Below are 18,598 nucleotides of genomic sequence, written 5' to 3' on the forward strand. Positions count from 1 at the left end.
AATATTGCAACAATGTGTGTATTTTATTGAATAAAGACTCTATAATTTATTTTTCTTTAAAACCTGCAATAACAAATCTGGTTTCAATATTTTCAACCACATACTTCAATTTAATCTAGTCACAGTATTGGTAAATTTAACATAATTGGGTGGATATAATTTGTTTTGATTCAACGCTCCTCATGTTTTGTATGTTTGACGTGTATTGTCTAAATAGTGCTATTTATAATAATTAACTAGTATTAAACGTAACCCACCTTTTGCGTGGTTAACCTTTAGTTTAAATATTTGACGTTACCGAACGGCAACAAGTTTTCTATGGCTTATCTGAATATTCCGCAAACATGTTCAGTCGGTACTTATAAAAGCCCTCTGTGGGGCTAAAATAAGTAAGTTTATCTTCATCAATTAATCAACTACTTGTTTCTGCAACGGAAGGCTTTAGAGATTTCATACAAACTGAAAACTTTTCTCCAGATACGAGGAACTTGAACCAGGAAAGATTTGGTTCAAAGTCGATGAAAAGCAGTGAGGTGGAACACAATCCAAAATGTCTTTCAAATAATTGATTTTTTCGTTTAAAAAAAAATAGAGTATTTTATATTATTGTGTTTTCTATTTTATTTATATTTGTTAAGTTTATTGAGATTTTTTAAGTCATAATAAAAAAAATAACCCTTTTACAGTGGGGTTGTACTACATAAAAAAGTATTTAACTCACTGTGCAATTTAAAACCCTTGCACTATGATTTTTGAGTCTCTTTCATCTTTTTTCCTCTATTCTCTTTTTTGCTAACACTAGATTCATATGTATTGTATAATCCGACATCGTTTGTTAAATTTTCTTAATCTATTTTTACAATGTCATTATTTTTTTAACCAAAAACTTTAACGCAAATTTACACTTCAAGTATTTTTAATTAGATTGAATAAAATAATCTTAGAACTATTTTTTTTTTAATGTCCCCCTCGTGGTGTACTGGTCATCACATTCGCCTACCATGCAAGAGGTCTCGGATTTAATTCCCGACATGGTTGAAATGAAATTTTTATATAAAAATGTGTTTTTACACTCGAAAATTTTATATTCCCTGGATTGGTACCTGAAGCGTAAGACTGATCATCTTACCTTCATGTTACAAAAAAAAAGATCGAGACACGCTGCAATTTGAATACCAATGCAGTTTCCTATACGCCATTAGGTGCGGAAAGGTAATGATGATGATTTTAAAATAGTCAAAAATGGCTATGGTTAAAAAAAATTACAAATTGCGGCAGAGCGGGCTACGAACTTCGTACCTCTGTGGCCTTATACTGTAACTAATTTGTTTCGTTAATTCATTCGTATGGTATGAGAGAGAACGAGAGAGAAATATGGTTTTGATTGACTTAGAATAAGATGGATATATGAGGAACGAAAGAACTTACGAAACGAAATTGCGACAGAATAAGCCTGTTGATCCGGGAGTTCGTATTTACCTCTTTTATTAAATATATTTTTTAAATACGATATGGACAATATTTTACTAACAACACTTATGTTATTATTTTTTGTTTTAGTAGGTGCTTGAAAATAGTTTTTCTTATTGCCTTATGACTGACACTCATAAAGCTAACTAGACCGAGTTTATATTAAATTCAGAAGGTATTGTAATGCTTTTCCTTCTGCGGGAAAACTGTTAAAATAATTAGAAAATTACTTGACCCTTGACGGTGTTGGTTGGGAAAATTCATGTTTTTATGGCTTGTGTCATTTTGGAATGCTAAAGGTATAATTAATAATTGAATTCTATAAAATTAACACCGGCAGAAACATAAAATGCTGCAAAGGGACAGGGTATAAATTGTTTAGGAGACATTAACGAATAAAATATTACAATAAATCATACCTATATTTTTTACCTCCCTCGAATAATTAGACATTTTTTAATTTTTTAAATAACTCTTGTGCATAACTTATTCTTTATTTACTTATTTATACATTGCATCCTTTTTTTAATTTTGCATTCTTTTTTTTTTTACTAAATAATGTTCCCTCACTGGGGTGGGGTGTCCCGTGACAAACAATGTTTATTTACTTTTATATGCGAAATGAACTATGTACTTTTCTGTTAAAAACAAAATTACACAAAATTCTTATTTTAGCGTCGGGTAAAATGACCGTCTTAAGTTAAGGAAAGTTTAAAGGACTTTCGCCTTGGCAGAAAGAATTCATCTGTCAAATTTTTGATCGAGAATCGCTAACATCCTTAACTAATTGATCCTTAATAGTCGCCTTAAGTTAAGGAACATAGTTATAGAATCGCGGTTCTAAATGCATGACGGATCACCTTACCTTCTTTGTAACAAAAAATATCTACATACGTTGCTATTGGAGGACCAATTCAATTCAAGGAAGACTAATGCTATTGCTTTTTCAAATTATAAAGATAACTTGCCATACCTGTTATTCTTTATTTTTTCTCTGTTGCATTGGCATATTTTCATACTTTTAAACTACTTGTAATTATTTTTAAACTACTTGTAATTACTTTTAAACAACTTGTAATTTTATATAATATACTATTGTATATGTATATAAAATCAATATATTGCTGCTCTTACTATAATGTGTCATTAATTTTGAAGATGTTTTTTTAAATTGACTGAAATTTACTGTCTTATATTTCATTCAAGGATTCTTCTCATCGTTTCTTTGAATCCCATAAAAATTGTTGGTGTATATTTATGTTTTTCCTTTTTTAAAATGTTCCTTTTTGAAAATCTTTTTTTTTTTTACATCTGAGCATGTTTTTCATTCTTTATTTTAGTTCTCACCTTTTAATTTCTTTCACAATTTTGTTTTTTCATTTTAAATATTATTTCCATTTATAAATACTAACAACACGTTTTTAAATAACTTTTTTAACTTTAATTTTTAAACAATTTCCATTTATGTTTTTTTTCCTTCTCTTTTTTGTACTTTCATTGATATCCTTACATATAAATATTATATAATATGGAATATTCACTGGTCCATTAGAGTTAGGTCTAACTGTGTAAAATATAAAACTTTTTAGCCGAATTGTATGTTTCCTGAATAAAAGAAAATAAATATAAATATATATATATATATTTAATATGCATCTATTGTTATGGATAGGAAAACAGTATCTTATTTGAGACTTTATATTTATTTATACATACCTTTGTAATTACAATATTTCGAATCTGTCCAAATGTTTGTAGACAAGAGAATGGATTTCATCTCCTTGGGAGTCATTAAGATGAAAAAATTATAACAAATTAATTTGTAATAAAACCAACTGGTCCGAGAAAAAGCTTAAAACTCGGAAAATTATTTTCAGGCGTTACACATATATGTATGCACGGCATAATTTAAAATAAATTAGTATGACCTTTATATTTTTAATCAAATAGAAACATGACAGGGTTTCCCGCAACATCCTTATATTATAATTTGAATATATTTTCTTTTATTTTGATTACAAAGGTATTTGTTTCCCTTTACGGAAGTAATAAAATATAACGAAACAAATATATTCCTTATAGTATAATATACTTAACAGTACAACGGAAACACTTTATAGATTTTTTCGTATTCGCTTACAAAATTCATAACTTGTAATTAAAAAATCAGCTAATTAAGATTAAAATTGTCATATTCATAAAGATTTTTATTAAAAAATATGGTGAAAATTAAAAATATATCGTAATTTTTATTTGTTAGTTATCAAAGTTCAATTAAAGTAACAAAAACCATTATTTTTAGATAAAGTAAGCTAATCAGATGTAAAAAAAAATGTATTGTGGTCCCGTGGCTAGTGTTGCGGACTTACGGATCAGAGGTCTGAGGTTCGAACCTCACTCTACCTCAACTTGATTTCCATTTTTTAATAGAGTTATTTACAACTGGTTAAAAATGGTCACAAAAATTGAAATATTTAGGTAAATTATAAAAAAGGTAATTTTCCTTTTTTTTAAAAAGAATGTTTTGAGTATGTCCAAATATTAACAGACAGGCTGGATTTCTTCCCTGGGGAGTTATATTTAAAATTTGTATATCAATAAATCATATACCACTAAGTATAATGCATACTAATTACAATTCCGGGAGTTACTTCAACTCAATTAGGGACTTGTATGTTATTAACATTTTTTCAAACCAAAATCACATATTTAATACAAAGAAATAAAGCAAGTTTAGCACTAAATACGACACAACAATAAATGAGCCAAAAACATTTTATGACACAAACAAAAAAAACACTTTCAAGAATGGAGGAAGTAGTCGATCTAGAACTAAGGGAGATAAGGTCGTTGATGTCATCAGACGATGGAGCCATAGTGGCAGTGGCAATTTCTGATGATTATAAAATATCTATCTCAGTTAGTAAAACATCTGAACGCCACACTAACGAGTATATGTATGATAAAACCGATCAAAATTAGGTTTTTAAAAAATAAAAACGAATAACTTATATCATTTAAGTATAATTTGATGTTTTTTATAAAATATTAACACTATAAATTAACATGAACCATTTTCCAAAGTAACATTATTAAAAACAATATTAAGCAATTTTCATTAAGTTTTTTTTTCAGTCATTCACAAAGATACGTGATTAAGTAATTGGTTATCATCATCACCATTCCATATCCACTCCCTATGCGGAGCATGTGGATTCCACAAACTGCCTCCAAGCCAAGCAATTGGCCGCGGCCGCCAGATCCCGAGTATCCTCCCAAGCTAGTAACAATTATTTGCTTTTGAGCAGAACTAACAGTTTTGCGATACTTTTTAGCTCTGGTGGGCGTGGAAGTAATTTCTTTTATTATTTGTGACGCATCAATATTGCCTAAAGAGCGCTGACTTACTTTAGCTGCAAAAGTCAACTCCTTAACAGGTACTTGTTTTCTCAGATCTCTCGTTTTGCGACGCTTGCTGCATTCGCTTAGCTCTATGAACGTTTTTAGTAGTCTTCCTGGTTTTTGTGTATGTTCTGCTGACCATGTAGGCAGTTCAAACTTAGATGCAAGCCATTTTTCACTATCTCTAATAAAACGTTCCTCTTTGTAACTAGCGGCTCTCCATTAAATATAAATGAATACTTGAATTTACTCAAAGCATAATTAAAAACACAATATTTATCAGATGGACACTCTGTTACTATCATGAGTTTTTCTTGCATTAAAGAAAGCTGTTTATTTACACTCTTCCCTTTAAATTCTTTCATAATAGCATACAATTCTCTTCCTGTAAACTCCTTGACGTTTCCAAATAATCTGTAAGAAAATTTAACAAAAAAATTAGTTCAAAGCCTATAATAATTTAACTTCATTGCCCATTAAAAGGAGTAATTTCACTGTAACGGCCTTAAAAAAACGTTAATTTGGGAGGAAGGATATATGATAAAGAAATAATACTTATGGTGATAATTATTGAATATATATTCAAGTACGTTAAAAAAAAAATGTAAATAAATATTACAAAATGGCGACACTTCAGTAATTCTGTCGAGACATGTTTTATTTTAGACGATCTGCGTCACGCACTATTAGTGGTGCAAATTCAAACACTCGCCAATAGAACAAAAATAAATATTTATAATATAACTTAGGTGGTTCATTAATTACACTTAGTTAGGTTACAGTTTTTTTTCAAGATTCAAATTGGCACCAGTTATAGTGCGTACCGCAGATCACCTCGAATTCAACATGCCTCGGGAGAATTTCTGTAGGGTCGCCATTTTGAAATATTTTTTCCTATTTTTTTTTTACTGATATATTTTAATATGTGGTTAATAACCTTTTTAAGTATAATTTCCGTATCACTTTTTCTTCCATCCAAAAAAAAAAAAAAAAACATTTTTTTAGGCCGTGACAGCAGTGTTACCCCTTTTAACTTCAAAATGACGAAAAACTCACCAGCGGATTTAGGCGGAAAAGTTTTATATGGCATATAATAGTCAATAGACTAAATTTTATATTCAAAAACTGTTCAAATTGTTGGAAAACATAAACAAAATCCCTATTATCCGATTAATTTAGTAAAAATGAATAACGAAATAGGACATGATAAACAAGTTATGCCCGTAAACGTACAATGTAAGCAGAAAACCATTTTTTTTTTTTTTTTTATTTATTTACAATTTTAAAAAACCCGTTAGGGTTACATTAGAAATTTAATATTGTCTAGTCATTTTATGTCTCGTCTAGTCGAGTTAGTTCAGTCATCATGTGCTTTTTCAGATTGATTTTAAATTTGTCTCCAGTAAAAGTTTTCAAGTAGTAAGGTAAGTCGTTGTAGTATTTAAGTCCATTATGTAGTCTTTTTGACAGTCCTGTGTTTGTCTTTGCTTTTTCAATATGATAGTGTTGTTGTTGTCTGGTGTTATATTTGTGTATGTCAGCATTTTTGACTAATATTATGTCATCGTCTTGTAAGTTTCCCAGTGTTATTTTGTGCTCAATTTTAGTCAAGCCCAGAAGGCGATCATGTAACTCAATTTAATTTAAATTTAAATAATATGTCAAAATAAAGTACATATCTCCTCCATCTTCCGTGTTCAAAAGTTTTTTTTTCTAAAATCAACCACAAGACACTACAACAGAAACTGAAACAAACACCACGAAATACAACGCGCCGAGAAAGCGGACGTGCAATTCTTATCATGGTCGGGTTCCGACTGCTGGTACAAGGAGAGACAGGGGTGGGGGGAATTTTGAGTGATGCCATTAGATTAGCTGGTTATTTAGCTTGAAGAACATTATGTTTGATGGAACCTTTAACAAACTTGAAATTCTGACTTTTGATCGTCTTTGATGCTAATATACTCGTTAGTGCGCCACTTAGATCTAAATTTTGTTTGCAACAGAGAGGGAAAACATTTTTGAGAAGGAAAAACGGAAGTCTAGGCATTTCTAGGGCTAATGACCTGTCATTAGATGGTTTAAGTGGTCACTTAACACACTTCGTAACATTTACCATTCTGCCAATGTTTGTACATCCACAGTTTCTCAACTCTTCGATCGAATTTATTCTTCGATGAATTTCGCCCACACGATTAAAGTTTTGACTCTTTCCATAATTAATAAAAAATTCATATAAATTAAGCCTGTCATAGAAAAATAAAATAAAAATCAAAAATAGAACTAGAACGAATTTCATCTTTTGTTTTTGTCTCATTCACACAAAAAATAGTTTATAACGACGAATGTGATTTTGATTTACCCATTTCTTTATTTCACCACGCCTGTACAAAATTACAAAAAAGGTTGAGTAAATTTTGTGATAAGTTTGCCGTTTGAATTCTTAATTAAGGTACATAATTGAAAAAATCACATTTAGGGTCCTCTCCAACTGTGATTTACGCGTAGCGAATACAAATACAGTTGGACAACACCTTTTGTTAAACAACCTACGTAGGCCACATCCGGACTTTCAACAAAATTGAATTACGGTTCCTTTTAAAATTTTAAGCCAAGGGTCCAGAAAACCTTACACGTGGGTTGTGATATTACTTTTTAAAGAGCTCTAGAAATGGGCTTCTTTTGGGTAAATGTTACTTTTGTTCACGGTATTTGTTTCCAACTTAACTTAGATTTTGTTTCGAGTGAAAATAAACTAAAAACCTAAAACTAATATATTTATTTATCTAACTTTTTGTACGAAACGTTAATTGTACATTAGCGGGCTCATAGCCAAATGGCAATTTCTTCAAATCAACCAATCAAATTCAACTCCGTCGGGAGCTGTTTATATTAACATATAACAACAGAGATGAAGAATCTTTTAGCAAAGGTAATATAGAAGTCTGGGCATCTACAGAGCTTATGACCTGTCATTGGCTGATTTAAGTGGCCACTTTACACACTCATCATCATTCCCTTTCCGCACCTAATGGTGCATAGGGCACTAGATTTGTACACCGATTCTCGGTCAATTTGTAACATGAAGATAAGGTGAATCAGTCTTACGCTTCAGGTACCAGTCCAGGGACTATGAAATATTCTAGAGTGAAAATACCCTTTAAATAAATATTTCATATCAACTATGTCGGGAATCGAATTCAAGACCTCTGGCATGTTAGGCATTCGTGCTAACTATTACGCCATCAGACCGACAAAAATTATGTCTATTTATTAAGTGAACATTGTGCAAAAGAAAATCGACTTATTCCTTAATTATTTTTTTTGTTTAAGGAATAAGTCATGCGCTCTGTAGCTGCAAGACGGGCTGTTATCAAGCTCCTATATATCATAATTGTTAAATATTATAATTGGAGACGAGGAACTAGAATCCCAACCGTCAATGCGCTCTGTAGCTGCAAGACGTGCTGGGATATTTAATTACTGTACAGCGCCCTTGAGGTGATTTTCACAAAAATGACGCTATATAAATTATCCAAACATATATATATATATATATATATGTATATATTGAATTAGTTAATAATTAAACTGATAAATGTGTTTGCGCCAAGATTTGTAAGTTTATTCTGTCATTTCGAACTCTGATGCGTTGGAGGAATCTGGACAACTATTGAATAATTTCTTTACTATGTGTATAAAGCTTTGAATCTCCGGTTAGGATACAGAAAGCTTTCACCGGAATATTACCCGTGGGCAGATTGATTCTATGTATGTAATCAATTAGAAATTTCGTATCTATCTTGACAATAGGGACGGTACATAATGTATGTCGTGAAAGCATCGGTAGGCATGTATTAAGTTCAGTAATATTATGTATATATATATATATATATATGTTTCTAGGAAGATATCTGGTTCAACAAGAACCAACATCAAAATGATGCAGGGTCTACAGTATTCCGTCATTATGGAAGTAAAACCAGTCGAATTATTTCAACAGAGAGATAACAAAAGACTCTTTTATATATCACTTACAACACTGTCAGTTCAAGGAATATTGTGGCTCAGCATCATCCGAGCAGTTTAATTAAAATATTATTTTAAATACTCGCTTTACTTATAATTATGGTTAAGTGATCCCTTAAATAAGTAATAAATATGAGAGTAAAACGTTGAATTAAGTTGAACCTTATGTTTTTAATTTAATTCCTACTGACTTTTTACGAGTATTTCTATTATATCTAACGAGAATTAAATAGGAAATTGGGAAAAAATAATAAAGAGTTTTTTTTATCAATATAGTATAAAATAGTATATTTTAATTAGATTTACAAGTAGAATTTGTATTTTTTTGTAACATTTTTTTTTTTAATTGACCAGATACAGATCTTACTGTTTTTACTTTGACTGAAAATGTTGATGTAAAGATATTTATTTTCAATAAGGATTTATTTTGTATGAGCAAATCTCCATAAAAAGTGGCTTGGTGGATTTTTTTTATCATGTATTTAGTTATTTATTTATGGACTTAATAAGTCCATTTATTTATTTATTTATTCATTTATTTTTTATACAGATGGCATAAATTGCCTTTAACATATATTGAACATGAATATGAAAAAAAAAAATACATATTTAAAAACATAACAAAAAATTATAAAATTGCATAACTATAACAATAGTAACAAGTAGGTAAATACACATAAGCAACCAAAAATATTAACGAAATAAATACATAAATATGAAAAAACAAAAAAAGAAAAGTTTAAGAGAGAAAAAAAGAAATCAGACTCGTTTTATAACTATCAAGTCCAGAAACAAATATATCAGCCTTGTCCTCATACTGATTGCCAATTCTATGGAGCCTAGGGATAGGCGAGTGCATGTGATAGTTGGTTCTAGAACTTACAGAACAAAAAGGAGATCTGTGGCGGGTATGTCGACCAGGTACACGGAAACACACCAACTCCAGCAAATCATCCATTTAGAATTGATAATGAAGTTACTGACCACTGTCAAAAGAAGAAAAGCCTGATACTTTGGTAATATATTCCGCAATTAGAAGTATGCCTTTCTCCAGCTTATTATGGAAGGAAAGATAGAGGGCAGGTGAGGTATAAGACGGAAAAAAGCATCATGGCCCCAAAATTTTAGATAGTGGTGTGTGTGTGAGATGAAGCAGCGATGATTAGATTGGCCTAGGATCGTGATGAATTCAGAATGATGGTCGCCAATCTCCGGTAGGAGTGGCAAAAGAAGAAGAAACACAATTGCAAATACATTTCTTTATAATATGTACTGGTACTATTGAAATAAAATACAACTAAAGAAAATGAAAGCTAGGACTAAAAGTTTATTATGATTACTACTTCAAGACCACGAAACAAGATCTGGTAAATCTGAGAGATTGTTTAAATTTAGAAGGGCTCACACCGAAAAGTCCGGATCTTGTCTCGAGTTTACAATACGACGCAATCGGGACATTGGCGCATGCAAGCCATAGCTTGTACTGTGCTGGTTAAGGAACAGAAAAAAAATGCCCGTAAGTATTAAGGAATATTTTTTCTATTCCCATTACTCGTCTACTACTGAAAACCTTGGCAGTATCATTATTTTTTTTTATTATTATCCAGAAAACATACAATCATACATAATAAGTATTAAAAACAACAATTTTTTAACATAAAAAGACCAATCAAGTTTTCATAAATTATGCAAAAGATATAAACATTAAATGTGACAAAAAATAAATAAGAATTTCAAGTGAGAAAAGAATAATTGTTGACATTTGCGTTTTCTATGTAGGTAATAAATTAAAATAAATGAAAATACCGAATGTACACTCCAAGCCATCCATGCACACACATGAACGCACATATAAAACATACACAAACATATACATTACATGCGGCACATATACATAGCATATACCATTTAAGATGCACATTCAGCAACTATCCCAAATAATCGACCCCATGAAGAAATTTTTTGTACAAATGCAACGTGCAGTTAAAAATGTTTACATCAATACTGAGTCCATTATAATTTCTACAGATACGTCTTATGAATGAATTCGAGGTATAATTGTTTTTACAAGTTGGTACATAAAAAGGGGAATTTAATCTAGTATATCGAAGAGGACAACGGAAACCAATATTTTGTAAAAGATACGGCGAATCAACTTTATAATTGAGAATTTTGAAAAGAAGCATTAAATCACATGTAAGGCGCCTTTCTTGTAGTGATTCTATATTAAAATTGATCAAAGATGCGCCGTTATCATTTTCAATGTTGCCAAAACTAATGAAGCAAATTCGAGTTGACTTCGCACATAAGTATAGTAAAGAAGTTTGAATGTATTTGGTGATAAGAATGGCTTGAAGATTCGTAAGATAAACCCAAGCTTATCATCCATCAGTACACCCAAATCAAAATTCGCAGGATCTTATACCATCTGTTCTCATATATTTCAATAAATAAATAAAAATGTACATTTTTATGTTTCATGTTTTCTTTGAATACAAATTTGTAGTAAAAACACATAAAAGTTCTCTTATTTTATATATAAACAAAAACAAACAGTTGTTGGGATATTTATTCGTTACTATTTACATACAACAATTCATTTCGTAGGTTAGGTCTGCTATTCGCGATGTATTCCCGCTAGACATTTGAGGTCGTATTTAAATGAGGTACATAATACATACCTGCTAATTAATCACCCTGACTTAACACAAACAACAACCCAGTACATGAATTTCTATAGTATATCTACACCAACAAATTTAGCGTAGAATTTCCGGTGTGCAGTTCGAACTATTGTTTATGCAGCGCTAACACTGCTAAATTTGAAGCTATGGGGAATCGTAATATACGATAAAATTTTCATAATGTTGTAAAACTCAGATAACTCGACTTGACTGAAACGTGCCCCTAAAGTCCATTTTATACGGATCAGAAAACATAAACAAAATTATCCGAATTCGGGGCATGAAATTCGTACATTGCATTATTTAAAAAAAAAACCCCTCTCCGTTGCAGAAAAACTGAATTTTGATAACTTCCAGGGGAGTAAAGTCCAGCCATGTCTACAAATATTTAGACATTCTCAAAAAAATATTGATGAAATAAACTAACTGGTATGGTGAGTATTTAAATTGAGATTAAAATTAAAAAGAGCATGATCCTACGCCGAATTTAGAAAAAAAAGCACGTACGTATTAATTGTCATAGATGTCAGCGTACTTTTAGAAATGCTTGCACAGGCGCTCGACTACTCAATTATTTATTTGCAATTAAGATACAACTGATATGTTTTCATGAACTTTTTATGACTTTTTACGCTGTGTTCGTGTGAAGCCATAATACTAATATTATTTAAAAATTAGAACAAATATTCACATATTGAACATTATCAATAAATACTTTATAACAAATGTAATCTAGAAAACGGAATAGCAAATTAATATAAAATTAAAATAATATGAGAAACATTATAGAAGTTACACATTGTTACAAACGTAATCCAACATACAAAATAAAAGAAGCATTAAATGACATAATGCTTATTACACACAATTTTAAAAAAAAACATAAATTGAGTAGAAATCTACACTATACAAAAAAAAGAGGAGAGTGTAAAATAGGGTCAGTTGAGTGTGACATTTCAGTCGTGATTTAAATGTAAAAAAAGAAAAGTCGTCTCTGACATTAGTGAGTAGATTATTCTGTAACTAAAATTATGAGCCTAATATTAATGATATCAAATCATAATATTGATTCAATTTATACATAGTCAAATTAAAATTGATAATTTTAAGCATTTCTTCTGTTATTTTGTCTCAAATGTAACAGTTATGTTTCAAAATGCTTGTTTTTTATGTTTGACACTGAATTTGTTGGTTGATTTTGATAATAAAAAGCACTGTTTAATTTTTAACCTGTAATTACAGTTTTCTGATCCATATAATATTGGTTTGAATATATGATCGTGACGTGTGAGTTTGATTTCGAGGGGATCCAAATAATTGTACAACTTTGCAGTAAAGCATCGGGCACCTGTGCAATTTTAATGGTTCAACTATGTCAAATTTACGGTCTAGAATGCAACACGTTTCAGAACCTAGTTTCAGTGGATCCATTAGCGTTCTTGTAGCCCTTGCTGAAATTTACAACAATTCTACAAGTTTAGATTACGGGGGCTTACATAGAACTAAAATCCTGGACGAATGCTTTAGATTCGATGGCTGCTCTCAGGTTTAAATCCTAAATAAGGACACAGAGTGGAGTCCAACCAAGTTCGTCCCGTATGGTAGAAGCTGGTGCGTTTGTGTACCATGCTTGAGGTCCCGGTTTCGATTCCTGGGAAGATCGAATTTTATGCCTCCGGATTGGCACCTGAAGCGTAGGGATGACCACCTTCTGACCACCACCACAGAAGATGATCGAAGAACGCAACATTTAATTCGCCAATGCACGCCCTATGCCATCGGGTGCGGAGAGGGATTTTTTATAACATAAATTTTATGAAAAGTTAGTCATTTGGTTACAATTAAAAACCTTTGCACAATAATTTTTTAAACTTTTTTTCCTAAAATGTGGTTCAAAAATGCACTTCAAGTTTCTGTACTGTCGTTTGATAACCGTACCTTCGTATTATTGGTTTACTTTTCAAAACTGACTAAGGTATTGCTTATACCAATTCAGATAATGTTAAAAAATATGTATTCTGAATGAGGAATTTTAGCCTTACGGGAATTAGATACAATAAAGGTTTTCTTGCGCCCGGTAAAAATTGGAGCATTAAATTGAAAAGCAAAATTTCTTGAAAATGTACGGAAAAAATATTTTAATGAAAATGAACTACTTTGAACGACGTCACTAGTTCATATGACTCAACCAATGATAAGATAGTTATGGAAAATTTCTGGTATGCTCACCGTCAACGGACCAATTGGCAGAACTGATTGAAAATAAGCAAAAAAGAACCTTTGACGTCACACGCGGAGTTATTTCAGAAATACAAAACTTTAGAAATCATAGCGCTCGTTTAGTAAGCTCCGTTACGTGTAAATAGCAACACGAGTAACTACATATTTCCAATCAATAAAAGATATTAAAAAAACTGACCTTAGAATATCCTATGGCGTCGACTGTGATACCTTATTTTCTTGATCAATTCAATGGGTTGATTTCTGTGGTTTTGGTTTAGCACAATGCTGCTATGAAAATCTTCAAGAAGAAGTCAGCCTTGAATCACAAGTCTGAGAACCAAAAATTGTCTGACCGCGTTTTTAAAATAGTTTCTACAGACATCGGATGTTCGTCGGCCGCGATTATGCTTCCATTATTGACCAAACGGAAAGTGATCCCGCCAACTCGGGGCGAAGGATTCAACTACACATTTAATTCAAAATACAATTAAATGTGCAGTCAATAAATCGATTTAATGTATCTTTCTTGACAGGGACAATCATCGTGTAAACTGAACCTCTGGCCTCAGCAGCGCTGATAATACGATATAAAATTGAAAATCATTTTTTGGATTAGTTTAATAGTCTATTAACAAATAAAAAAACACTGAATTGTCTCATTGATTCAGCTTATCCAGTATATACCGCACACCGCACCTTGGGATATAAGTCTTCCTGGTGGTTACCGCACACAAGAAAAAATTGCTCGTTCCGAACTAGAAACCGCCCGAAGGAGCTTTATCCTTGGCATGTTTGTGCTGAATGAAGGTATTTCAAAAAGTGCATGAAATAATGTACTTCATTGAATTGAGAAAATAATGAACGTGAATTTTTCACATGTTCACATTCCGTATTTTCTTGATTAGACATGATGGATTCTCCGAAATGATTACAAAACTTTTTAAAAGCCTCAAAATTATTTTTAGAAGCCATCAGATCTGTATATCTGACAAGCCCTATAACAGGGCCACCTACAGTAGCGAGAAGCTTTATTCGGTATTTATAAAGAATAAATTGAAAGCCAACAATACTACATTAGCAAGAGGAACAAACAAGTTTAACAGTGGAAGAAGGCCATGTAGTCAGGCAGATTGATTCGGAAAAAATGCCACCAACGCACGGAACCGTTGTCCGCATTTGCGTCGGAGATGTCAAATCGGTGCTGCCGACTTGGGAACATTTCCAATTTTGCCAGTCGATAGCAACTGGGTCGTGTTCTGATTTTCGACATAATAATCGACGAACGCTGCATTAAGTGTACCAATGTCGTGCCTGATGCACAAGCTGGTGCGCATAGGGGTCTGATTAAACTTTATAACTGTGGATTAACGTCGTTGATTATCTATTCTTATTGTTAAATAATATATTTACATATGTAACTTGACTATACAAAAAAAACTGGCAAAGGTATTTTTTTTTATAATTTTGAGATTTTTTCAACAAGTTTTAAGCCAGTTGTCATATTTAAACGAAGAAAAAAACAAGTCCACTTGTGGTATATTGATCAAATTAGTCTATGAACATCTGCAAACAGAAAACATTGACAAAATCAAAACACTTAACACAATATACATATCTATTTTTTTTGCCTATGTAAAGCAAAAGAAACTTAAAATGAAAAGTGTACAAAATAGTAAAACTTAGTTGAACACTCTTGATTTGCCAACAAACAAGCATTCTGACTTGGCCTGTTTTCCTTGTTTATTCCCGATTTATATATCTTTTTGTAATTCATATTTTAGACATAATTTTGACTTTCAAATTTTTTTTTAAGTCACATTATTGTAAGACGTCACTCTCCTTTATGTGCCCATGATTTTTTTTTCCTTCACGTAATGCGAAACTTTAATGTAATTATATATATATTTTATCTTTTTTAAAAATTGTATAAATTGGTAATATTAAGTTTATTTCTTCCAAATAAACAAAAAAAAATAGTATATTTAATATTTTTAGTTATGAATTTCCCATCAGAGAAAAAAATTTCATCAAAACACCGATTACGATTGCGCAAATTAATTATTTAGAGTAAAGTGTTTAAGTTGAAATGTATTTGTAACCGCAAGGATAGTTGGAATAAATATCATATTATACGTGATATAACACATAAAACACATCCCGCGTCACGTGGGTACCACGTGTTTATGACACGAAATAATAGTGATGGAATCTCACAAAACATAGTTAACCCTTAAATGCATAATATCTATTCATTTTAATACAAAATGCCCTGACATCCATTTGGAAATGCATAAATTTACGCCTTTAAATATTGTTTCACATGTCATATATTTTAATTGACTAAGCATATTTCGAGGGTCTCAAAATCTTTGTACATACAAGGACCATGTTCAACAAGCCTTAAATTGAGTTTTAGTCACGTGGCTAGTATCACGGACTAACAGTTTAGAGGTCCGAGGTTCAAACCTCACTTTACCGAAACTTGAATCCCATTTTCTAACAGTGAATTATTTGCAACTCGTTGGAAATAGCCCCCGACACTGAAATAATTGATTGAATTAAGAGAACGAAAATATTTCATTGTATTTTTTTAGTCATAATTTAAAATTTTAACTTTATAAGCCTCTTAATTATTAAATTAATCTCTACTATCACCATAGTTTTTTGGCTACGTGAAATTATAAGACATTAATTTCTCAGAGGTTCTTCTCTGATAAGCTTTTTAGTATTACTTTTGTATTTATTTTTTTCCAACCTGACAAAAATAGCCAAATCGCTTTTTAACTGCGCTTCCTGTTATATAAAGAATTCATATCTAAAATACCTATTTTCATATTTCAAATTATTTTAGTTAATCAGTTTGACAATCCATCTTAGGTCATCCTAGGAGATTAAACCCAGTTATAGCTTAGAATAAATATTCCACATGTTGATGATTAAGTTAATAGCTGATCTAAATGCAAACTGAATAATATTTTGAGACGTGATCAAGTAGAAAAAAATATATGAATTAATTTAGAAAAAATAATATGAAAAAACCTTATGTTTGTCAGATAGTTTTTCAGAACATCAATTAAGTTATTATTTATATCACTACAGAGATGGGTAGAATTTTTGTTTCAAGATTATGGATATTCGAGCGTTTACGGGGCTTATGACCTGTCACCTGTCACTATCAATTAAGTTGTCACCTATACCAATGCTTTTTAAGATGTTAATCACTATTTTACGGTTAATTTACGGAGAAACAACATACGCAATAATTAATCACAAAGCTAATAAGCCAAAGTAAAAAAAAAAGAAAAGAAAATGTAGTGGGTGTGTATGTATGTGTGTTTGCAATGGCATATGCAGGCAAGGAAAGTTATAGTAGAACAAATAATAATTAATTACTTACTGCATTTTATAATTCGTAACATTATTATACAAAATTATTAATAAGTTTAAATTGTGATCGTTTGTAAATTAATGATTTTACAGTTCGCGCCTTAACTTTGTTTTGTATTCAAACGAATACAAAATGCATTTAAGGGTTAAAAGCTTGCCATGCAAATGGTGGTTACCCATAATTACGCGGTCGCAAGTCCCGAATATTATATGTAATTCCAGTTCCATAGAAATATCGATTGTAATTTGATTCCGTAACAGCTCAGCAATTTGTAAAGTGAATGAAATTTCTCTCTGTGGTTGAACTTTTGATTGCAAAATTGTAGTTAGGAAAGACCAACAAACCGTTATATTTTGGTTATTTTGGATTTTGAAGTAAAAAGAATACAGTTCTGGATGTGAAATACAACCTTAATCCAGAACGAGCATTTTTGAATCAAATTTACTACTAGGTAAAAGTTCTGAAAAAAGAAATCGGCCTTGTAGCGTAGTGGTTGGTGCATTCGATTCCTTTTTCGTTTGTTTTAATGATGGTTTAACACTGCAATATGTCACTGTCTCCGTACTGGAACCGGTAGCGTAAGACCATGTAACAAAATGATCTAGACTCGCTGCGACTGGAGTGCCAATGAAATGTCCTATGCACCACTGGGTCCGGATAGAAAAATGATGATTAACATAATTAATTTGCGGACATATTTTGGTCTCTATATTTTTGACAAACATTAATTAAATAATTTACGAGGCTTAACTTACAAGGCACCTGTTAAGCGTAATTAAAGTTACCAAGAGAAAGTGGCATATATTATGTGGTTAAGGAATGACAAACAGGTGGTGTGCCGAATTAAAATTACGGTTAGCTAGATTATATTTATAACACGCGAGATAAAATTCATAGAAGTGACAGATAAGTGGCATTTGTAAGTCAAAATTTATTTAAATATTTAAAGATTTTATAAATTTTATGCAAACAATTATCATAATTTCATTTTAATAATAATTATTAATCAAATTTAAAGCATTAACTTCGTGGTCTAACATTTCACTAAATGTAAGTAAAAAAAGAAAACGTGAGATGTCTCCACAACTTCTCTGAATTTGCAAATTACCCTAAGTAATACTTAAGTTAAAATCTTACATGCAAATAATGTTTTTTTTAAATCATTTTTATATAAATGTATATATGTTTGGACCCCTGTATTCAGTAGCCTTACGTGTCATGACAAGGCTAAGGTAGGTACTCGGAAAAAATATTATTGTTTATCTTTGAAATGGGAGTCCAATCACCATTGTTGCAAAGTCTATCTTTATTCTTTCTTTCCTGCATTCTGCTTCAAGATTATAGCGTTGTAAACTAAAAAATGGGCTCTTAAATAACAGATGTTTGATACTCCGAAGAAATA

Source organism: Micrasema longulum, unplaced genomic scaffold (genome assembly GCF_059751315.1).
Source record: "Micrasema longulum isolate JH-2025_06_02 unplaced genomic scaffold, ASM5975131v1 h1tg000261l, whole genome shotgun sequence".
Lineage (NCBI taxonomy): Eukaryota > Metazoa > Arthropoda > Insecta > Trichoptera > Brachycentridae > Micrasema > Micrasema longulum.